Below are 10041 nucleotides of genomic sequence, written 5' to 3'. Positions count from 1 at the left end.
ATGAATTAATTGGGGAGTATAGTCTTATACCAAGTATTGGCCAGGGGAGTACAGTATTTGTACCAAGTATTGGCCAACAGTACCTACCATTGAAATCAAGGAATGGTTTTGGTTTTGCGCCTGGTATATCGTATAATATAGTTGCAAATTAAAAAGTCCAATCTGGGACAATCAACATTATTTAATAAAGTAATTCGGCCTCCACTTGACCTTATGCATATATAAATAACCACACAAGGGGCCTTCATTTCTCACCACAATAAATTAAACACTTCAAACTGTTCTTTCAAAAAGCTTTAAGATTTCAATTTCATTAAGTTTTCATTGGATTCTGAACAAGAATGTCTAATACTCCTCAGGTCATACGCTGCAGAGGTAAGGTTTTTTTTTTTTTTTTTTTTCCTGAGATTATTTGTTAAGTGAGGGGTTTCTTATTTAATTTTTGGTTTATTAATTCCATTATTATTTCTGGTTTGTGTAGCTGCTGTAGCTTGGGAAGCAGGGAAGCCACTGGTGATCGAAGAAGTTGAGGTGGCACCACCACAAGCAAATGAAGTTCGCTTGAAGATCCTTTTTACCTCTTTTGTGCCACACTGATGTCTACTTCTGGGAAGCCAAGGTATGACATTATTCTTAGAAATTCGTCGAAATGAACATTTCTGAATTTCAATTATTTCATTGATTAAAATCAAATATTAGTGGCATAGCGCGATCAAATATCGCCGATATAACGAAAATTGATCATTTCTGTAATTTGGATTCGAAAAATGATCCAGTGCTTTTCTTTTCACTCCTAAGCATATTTCAGTTCAATGATTATTCACATATTTAGAACACCATATATAATATGGGTTTTCTATATTGCAGGGACAAAACCCTTTATTTCCTAGGATTTATGGTCATGAGGCAGGAGGGTATGTACATTTCTATCATCTTGTTACTGAATTAATAGAGCATGTAGGCAAACAAAGTACAATTGAATCATTGATCATGAATTAAAACTTATGTTGATTTCTGGTTGATACTTTTAGGATTGTGGAGAGTGTTGGTGAGGGTGTGACGGATCTGAAAGCTGGTGATCATGTGCTGCCGGTGTTCACAGGGGAATGCAAGGATTGCGCTCACTGCAAATCAGAACAGAGCAACATGTGTGACCTCCCTAGGATAAACACTGACAGGGGAGTGATGCTCAGTGATGGCAAATCAAGATTTTCAATCAAAGCCAAGCCTATCTACCACTTTGTTGGGACTTCCACCTATTCGTGGCAGGAATTCCCGTCGGGGATGTTTCCTGGCCGGCGAGCACACAGCTCCCCTGGAGGTTCGGCGCTGGTTGAGGGCTGCTGTCGGGCTTCTGCTTTCCTGTCGGGCTTTGTCGGGCTTTGTCGGGCAAGTCTCGTCGGGCAAGACTCGTCGGGCAAAATTCTTCGGGCAAGGCTGAAAGAGAAGGGCAACGTTAACTTTGAGAGGTGCCTTTGTGGGGCCTTAGGTGTAGGCCTTGAAGCTCACAATCAAGGTTAACATTTTAGTACTCAGGCGTGCCACTGCCATCTTCATTATGGCAGATGTCGAATAGATATCAAGTTTTAGTTGTGAATATGCATATGCCCGAGAAACCGTGTTAGATATAACAGGTGCCTTTGTGGGGCCTTAGGTATAGGCCTTGAGGCTTCCTGTCAAACTAAACCAGTACTTGAGCATATTATATTTGGTCTTTATGGTTGTCGGGGTCTTATAACTATTATATTTCTGATTATCCGAATCTGAGAGGTAGAGCGAACCCAAATAGGTGCCTTTGTGGGGCCTTAGGCGTAGGCCTTGAGGCTTCCCATTAGAGTCCGTTCTTATACTCAAATCATCTAGACCGCAGAATAGAATAAATCCAAATAAGTGCCTTTGTGGGGCCTTAGGTGTAGGCCTTGAGGCTTCCTATCAGAATCCATTCTATACTTAAGCGTTCTATGATAATCATGATATAATAGAAATAAAACCAAGAGGTAGGTCGATTACTTGCGCCCCAAGTAACTTCGGACTTCTCGTTTATCAAGGATTGTCGTGGATGGGTTAAGTCCACATAAAGTTCTTTTTTATGCCTTAAGGCCAAGGACTTTTAAACTAATCAGATTTACATGCCTGAGGGCTTAGGACTTGGATCTGATTTAAGCATTGAAGATATATTCAAATCGGATCCAAGTACTGAGAAAGCTTTGTCATTGTGATTTTACCAGAAACAACTTGCATATAACTGGAAATATACAACATATTGCTAGACTTTAAAGAAAGAGAAGACAAAGATAGAGCAAAGCAGGTCGGACAAGATTAAACCTTATCAATTAAGGATGATCGTCTTGTAGGTCCCTATCTTTGTAGTTCTGTCAAAGGTCTGAAAGCTTAGAGGGGGAGAGGGGAAAGGAGAATACAAAAGGTGAATCGATACTACAACAAGTTTGAACAATGTAGCAGAGCTATTACTGAGGTTGGGAGAAAAGATTATCCCGCGGGGGATGAAGGCTTAGGCTGATTACAGCTTTGTTTTGAAAGGCAAATCTGGCTTTTTGAGCAGAGTTTGTGCTTTTGTTTGTTTGATTGAGTGTCTTTATTCCTGTCTTCTCTTCCTCCTTTTATAGACGACTCAGTTTGGCTCCTGTAGCGACAGCTTTGCCCGAATGCGGTCTGAGGGTGATGACTCATCAGTTTTATTACATGTAATGCCACCATAAAGTACTTTATGGGCTGTGCAGTCTGATCAGTCTACACCACTTGGTCCTTGGGTAGGTAGGCAAGTGGCCCTTATGAATTGTATCAAGTCAAAAAAGGCCCTTTCCTGCTTTCCCAAGTTTCGGCCGGGCCTTGATCTTCTATTCCTTCAGGCCTCCTTTTGGGCCGACTCCATCCTTGGGCCAAAAACTATGTTTTAATCCAAATACCACCTTCAGTGAGTACACTGTTGTTCATGTTGGCTGCCTTGCCAAGATCAATCCCTCGGCACCTCTAGACAAAGTCTGTGTCCTCAGTTGTGGAATCTCCACAGGTAAATTGTTTATTACTATAGAGCCAAATTGTTCAACAGATACTAGTTGTGTAATTGATATCATTTTCTTATTTATTTTTTGAACACGTTTAGGTCTCGGAGCTACTCTAAATGTTGCAAAGCCGAAAAAGGGATCAACAGTCGCTGTTTTCGGATTGGGAGCTGTAGGCCTTGCAGTGAGTCTCTTAGTCACCACTTGCTTGCTCACTTGTATATATATGATGAAAAATGCGTGTCTAAGTCAATCCTTCTGTTTCTAGGCTGCCGAGGAGCCAGGTTGTCTGGTGCTTCAAGAATAATCGGTGTTGATTTGCATTCGAGCAGATTTGAAGAAGGTAACATACACAATTCCTATAATCTCTCAAAAAGGACAACGATGCATAGAGCTATGTTTTTCTTCAGCTCATGTATCATTTTTTTGCGTTTACAAATATTCTCGAGACTCTCAATTTTAACTTGGTTGTTTGCAGCGAAAAAGTTTGGTGTAACGGAATTTGTGAACCCAAAAGAGCACAAAAACCAGTTCAAGAGGTGATTGCTGAGCTGACGAATGGAGGAGTGGACAGAAGCATTGAATGTACAGGAAATGTTGAAGCCATGATATCAGCATTTGAATGTGTCCATGATGTAATACTATAGCTTCTTCACTGCCTCCGTTTTCTAAAATCTCTCTTTCAAATTTCAACGTGATCTTATTATTAACAAATATAGACTGCAATTTCAGGGTTGGGGTGTTGCTGTTCTTGTGGGAGTACCACACAAAGTAGCCGTCTTCAAGACGCATCAGGTTAACTTTCTGAACAAGAGCACCCTCAAGGGTACATTCTTCGGAAACTACAAGCCTCGAACTGACATTCCCTCTGTCGTGGAGAAGTACATGAACAAGGTAGAAGGCTAACTTTGATTCATATTTCGTTTCCATGTTTTGCCAAATTTTAATTTATTAGTTAATTAAGTGATCACTGAATAATTAAATTAATGTTGCAGGAATTGGAGCTAGAAAATTTCATCACCCACAAAGTCCCATTCTCAGAAATCAACAAGGCATTTGAGTGCATGCTTAAAGGGGAAGGTCTTCGTTGCATAATCCACATGGAGGAATGAAAACTGAAAAGGCTTCATCTTTGATGTTCTGTTTTCGATTTCGTCCAAGTTTGATCTGCTTATAATGCATATGAGAATCTGTTTGCTTCTGTTGGACAGTTTCTATGGACATTTATGTCAATAAATAAAGAACACAAGTCAATCTGTTGCTGTTTCTGCAAAATATATGTAGTTTTAAACCTCTTTGGCCTTGTATTTCATAAACTGACTGTTTAATTTGTAGTATTTTAAAAAATTAGAACAGCCATATGGTCGACTAATAGGTAATTCTCTAACACCAATTAAAATCAAGAAAGGAACTTCCATGTGCAAGTAAAAAGCGAAAACAATTTGAGCCACGGTTATACTTGGCACTGCAAATTGCAATGTTACTAATTCACGTATTATAACTGAGTGCATGTTAATATTAATTTTTTCCAACCCTACCATGTAAGTCACCAAATAAAAAATAGAAAAATTAAAAACCACATGTCATTGACTAAGTAATTAATTGACACAATTTAAAATATAATACCACAAAAAATTTGGAATATGTGCAAATTTGTTTCTTGTAAAAAGAATTCAAAACAAAACCATATATATAAATATTTTGGCATATTATCGCAGCAACATAAGTGATACGGTGGTTAAGGCGTTAAAGAGTTAAATGGGAGGGGTTCGAATCCCTCTAGTTTCAAAATTGAGACTTTTCAAACAATTTTAAGTTACTTTTGGATTTCCTATCGCGATATTTTGACGAAAACTCATTGGATACCTAATAAAATATCGGTAACTAAAAAAAACGAAAATATCGGCGATATTTCGCCGATATTTTCGATATTTTATTCCATGGTCATGAGACAGGAGGCCTGACAATTCCTGACACGACCCGATAACCCGACACGACACGACACGAAATTAACAGGTGTTCGGGTCGACACGATAACGAAACGGGTCGTTATCGGGTAACCCGATAAGCACCTGTTAAGATAACGGGTTGTTTCGGGTATACACGTGGGTAACACGATAAGTAGAATATTAATTTAATAATTTTATAACCCTAAAAAAAATACTCTAATTACTATATATATTAATTTAACAATTTTATACCTAAAAACTATAATAATTATATATATATATATATTAAATTAACTATAATAATTATAATAATTATATATACTATAATAATTATACCCCCAAAATATTAACTATAATAGTTATATTTATATGTATATATATATTAAATTTTAAATTAAATTTTATACCCCTAAAAACTATAATAATTATACATACAAAATAAATAGATTTAAATCTACTTAATAAATAAATATATATATATACACACACACACACCATTGAACTTCATGGGATACGAATTTGTTGACCCTAGAAACTACAAAGCCTACGTGGCGCGCAGGCCGAGTAATTAATGAGCTAACTACGTCCTTTGGTGAATGCGGGGCGTGCCAACTCGTCGGCCAAGCTCGGCCGAGGAGTAAATTTGTTGATGTTGCGTTGGGTCGCGCTACTGACTTCTGCGTCTTGCGATTGCGGCCGAGAAAGGAACACGTCTCGGCCTCTTGGGCTCTCGAACCTGAAGACAAGGTTACTATTCTTACGAAGTTCAATATCAAATTCGGCTTTCAATGTGCCGAATGTAATAACTGTAACACCTCACTTCGCCGAGAAGGCTGATGAGATGACCTCGACCAATAAGGATTTAGAAACCCTTCTCGACCGAGACTTGGATAGGTAATCAATCGTTCTCGCCGCAGTGCTGTTGATGCCAACGGAAGATACTGCGAGACCGACCGACTCTACGGTGACAGAGCTATCTATGCCGACTTAAGAAATCACCGGTTGCTTCCACAGTGCTGTTGATGCCAACGGAAGATGTGTCAGCGAAAAAGGAAAAAGAAAAATCACAAGTTGTGAGAGTTTGCGCAGGGCAATTTTGTATTGATTTTGTGGGCTCTTTCCGTTGCTGAATGTCTTGTATTTATAGTAGCAGAACACCGAGCCCGAGTTCCAATCCTATTCGAACTAGGTTTCCCTCTCCGGATTAACATTACCTCGATCAGTCCTATCTCTGCTAGGACTACGAATCTAGTCCTTAACTGAGCCGGATTCGCCTTCTAGTTTACTGATCTCGTCGAGAGTCCCTATTGTATTAGGACTCGACTTGCATTCTGATTTAACCGATCTAGGCTTGGAAGCCCATGAGCTGAACGCTCCATGACCCTTTCGCCGTACGGCTTCCCGGGCCGAGAGTGATTCCTCCCTCGGCCCAAACTGTTATTTTGGGCCCAAACAGAATTATACGAAACTAATTTCAATGATTCAACCGTCAAACTTGTTTGTATATGCTTCGAGATCGCATCAGCAAAAAATTACAAAAAACAAACATTCACAGATCAAGTAACGAGACAAAACTTTTCGACGATTATAAACGAAAAATCACGATTTAACGGTTATTTTAACTCTGATTTTGATGATTTTTTACAGCTACACTCATTGACCCTATATGAATACAATGAATGAATTCGATCTTCAATTTAAAATATTTACACTAGTGGATACCACAAAATCTTATGTTATACTTGATGAAAGTATGAATAAACTCTTAAGTGTTAGTGAATCTATTGTTTTGATGGGATACGCATTCTACGAAACTAGTTTCAACGATCCAATCGTCAAACATGTTTGTATATACTTCGAGATTGCATACGCCAAAAATTGTAAAAAACAAACATTCAGAGATCAAGTAACAAGACAAAACCTTTCGACGGTTATAAACGAAAAATCACAATTTAACAGTTATTTTAACTCCAATTTTGATAATTTTTTACAGCTACACTCCTTGACCCTATATGAATACAATGAATGAATTTGATCTTCAATTTAACATATTTACACTAGTGGATACCAAAAAATTTTATGTTATATTTAATGAAAATATGAATAAACTCTTAAGTGTTAGTGAATTTATTGTTTTGATGAGATACGCATTTTATGAAACTAGTTTCAACGATCCAACCGTCAAACTTGTTTGTATATGCTTCGAGATCGCATACGCCAAAAATTGCAAAAAACAAACATTCGGAAATCAAGTAACGGGACAAAAAATTTCGACGGTTATAAACGAAAAATCACAATTTAACGGTTATTTTAATTCTGATTTTGATGATTTTTTACATTTACACTCCTTGACCCTATATGAATACAATGAATGAATTCGATCTTCAATTTAAAATATTTACACTAGTGGATACCACAAAATCTTATGTTATACTAGATGAAAGTATGAATAAACTCTCAAGTGTTAGTGAATCTATTGTTTTGATGGGATACGCATTCTACGAAACTAGTTTCAACGATCCAACCGTCAAACATGTTTGTATATACTTCGAGATCGCATACGCCAAAAATTGCAAAAAACAAACATTCAAAGATAGAGTAACAGGACAAAACTTTTTGACGGTGATAAACGAAAAATCACGATTTAACGGTTATTTTAACTCCGATTTTGATAATTTTTTACAGTTACACTCCTTGACCTTATATGAATATAATGAATGAATTTGATCTTCAATTTAAAATATTTACACTAGTGGATACCACAAAATCTTATGTTATACTTAATGAAAATATTAATAAACTTTTAAGTGTTAGTAAATATATTGTTTTGATGAGATACGCATTTTGCGAAACTAGTTTCAACGATCCAACTGTCAAACTTGTTTGTATATGCTTCGAGATCGCATATGCCAAAAATTGCAAAAAACAAACATTCAGGGATCAAGTAACGGGACAAAACTTTTCGACGGTTATAAATGAAAATCACGATTTAACGGTTATTTTAACTCCGATTTTGATGATTTATTACAGCTACACTCCTTGACCCTATATAAATACAATGAATGAATTTGATCTTCAATTTAAAATATTTACACAAGTGGATACCATAAAATCTTATGTTATACGTAATGAAAATATTAATAAACTCTTAAGTGTTAGTGAATATATTGTTTTGATGAGATACGCATTTTGCGAAACTAGTTTCAACGATCCAACCGTCAAACTTGTTTGTATATGCTTTGAGATCGCATATGCCAAAAATTGCAAAAAACAAACATTCAGAGATCAAGTAACGGGACAAAACTTTTTGACGATTATAAACAAAAAATCACGATTTAACGGTTATTTTAACTCCAATTTTGATGATTTTTTACAGCTACACTCCTTGACCCTATATAAATACAATGAATGAATTCGATCTTCAATTTAAAATATTTACACTAGTGGATACCACAAAATCTTATGTTATACTTGATGAAAGTATAAATAAAATCTTTAAATGTTAGTGAATCTATTGTTTTGATGGGATACACATTCTACGAAACTAGTTTCGACGATTCAACCGTCAAACTTGTTTGTATATGCTTTGAGATCGCATATGCCAAAAATTGCAAAAAACAAACATTCAGAGATTATGTAACGGGACAAAACTTTTCGACGGTTAAAAACGAAAAATCACGATTTAACGGTTATTTTAACTCCGATTTTGATGATTTTTTACAGCTATACTCCTTGTCCCTATATAAATACAAGGAATGAATTCGATCTTCAATTTAAAATATTTACACTAATGGATACCACAAAATCTTATGTTATACTTGATAAAAGTATGAATAAAATCTTTAAATGTTAGTGAATCTATTGTTTTGATGGGATACATATTCTACAAAACTAGTTTCGACGATCCAACCGTCAAACATGTTTGTATATACTTCGAGATTGTATATGCCAAAAATTGCAAAAAAAAACATTCAGAGATCAAGTAACGAGACAAAACTTTTTGATGGTTATAAACGAAAAATCACGATTTAACGGTTATTTTAACTCCGATTTTGATAATTTTTTACAGCTACACTCCTTGACCCTATATGAATACAATGAATGAATTCGATCTTCAATTTAAAATATTTACACTAGTGGATACCACAAAATCTTATGTTATATTTGATGAAAGTATGAATAAAATCTTTAAATGTTAGTGAATCTATTGTTTTGATGGGATACGCATTCTACGAAACTAGTTTCGACGATCCAACCGTCAAACATGTTTATATATACTTCGAGATTGTATATGCCAAAAATTGAAAAAAATAAACATTCAGAGATCAAGTAATGCGACAAAACTTTTCGACGGTTAAAAACGAAAAATCACGATTTAACGGTTATTTTAGCTCCAATTTTGATAATTTTTTACAGCTACACTCCTTAACCCTATATGAATACAATGAATGAATTCGATCTTCAATTTAAAATATTTACACTAGTGGATACCACAAAATCTTATGTTATACTTAATGAAAATATTAATAAACTCTTTTAAGTGTTAGTGAATATATTGTTTTATTGAGATACGCATTTTGCGAAACTAATTTCAACGATCCAACCGTCAAACTTGTTTGTATATTCTTCGAGATCGCATATGCCAAAAATTGCAAAAAACAAACATTTAGAGATCAAGTAACGAGACAAAACTTTTCGACGGTTATAAACGAAAAATCACGATTTAGCGGTTATTTTAACTCTGATTTTGATGATTTTTTACAGCTACACTCCTTGACCCTATATAAATACAATGAATGAATTCAATTTTCAATTTAAAATATTTACACTAGTGGATACCACAAAATCTTATGTTATACTTGATGAAAGTATGAATAAAATCTTTAAGTGTTAGTGAATCTATTGTTTTGATGGGATACGCATTCTACGAAACTAGTTTCGACAATCCAACCGTCAAACATATTTGTATATACTTCGAGATTGCATATGCCAAACATTGCAAAAAACAAACATTCAGAGATCAAGTAACGAAACAAAACTTTTCGACGGTTATAAACGAAAAATCACGA

At 35.6% G+C, this 10041-nt stretch overlaps 1 pseudogene; it reads left to right on the top strand.

Annotated features, from left to right (window-relative positions):
* The first annotated feature begins 258 nt into the window (after positions 1-258).
* On the top strand, positions 259-4298 carry LOC126585247 (alcohol dehydrogenase-like; annotated as a pseudogene).
* The last annotated feature ends 5743 nt before the right edge of the window (positions 4299-10041 follow it).

This window comes from Malus sylvestris, chromosome 10 (assembly GCF_916048215.2).
Source record: "Malus sylvestris chromosome 10, drMalSylv7.2, whole genome shotgun sequence".
In the NCBI taxonomy this organism is placed as follows: domain Eukaryota; kingdom Viridiplantae; phylum Streptophyta; class Magnoliopsida; order Rosales; family Rosaceae; genus Malus; species Malus sylvestris.
Note: the sequence above shows the minus strand (reverse complement) of the source record. Positions and strands in the feature narration are given on the sequence as shown.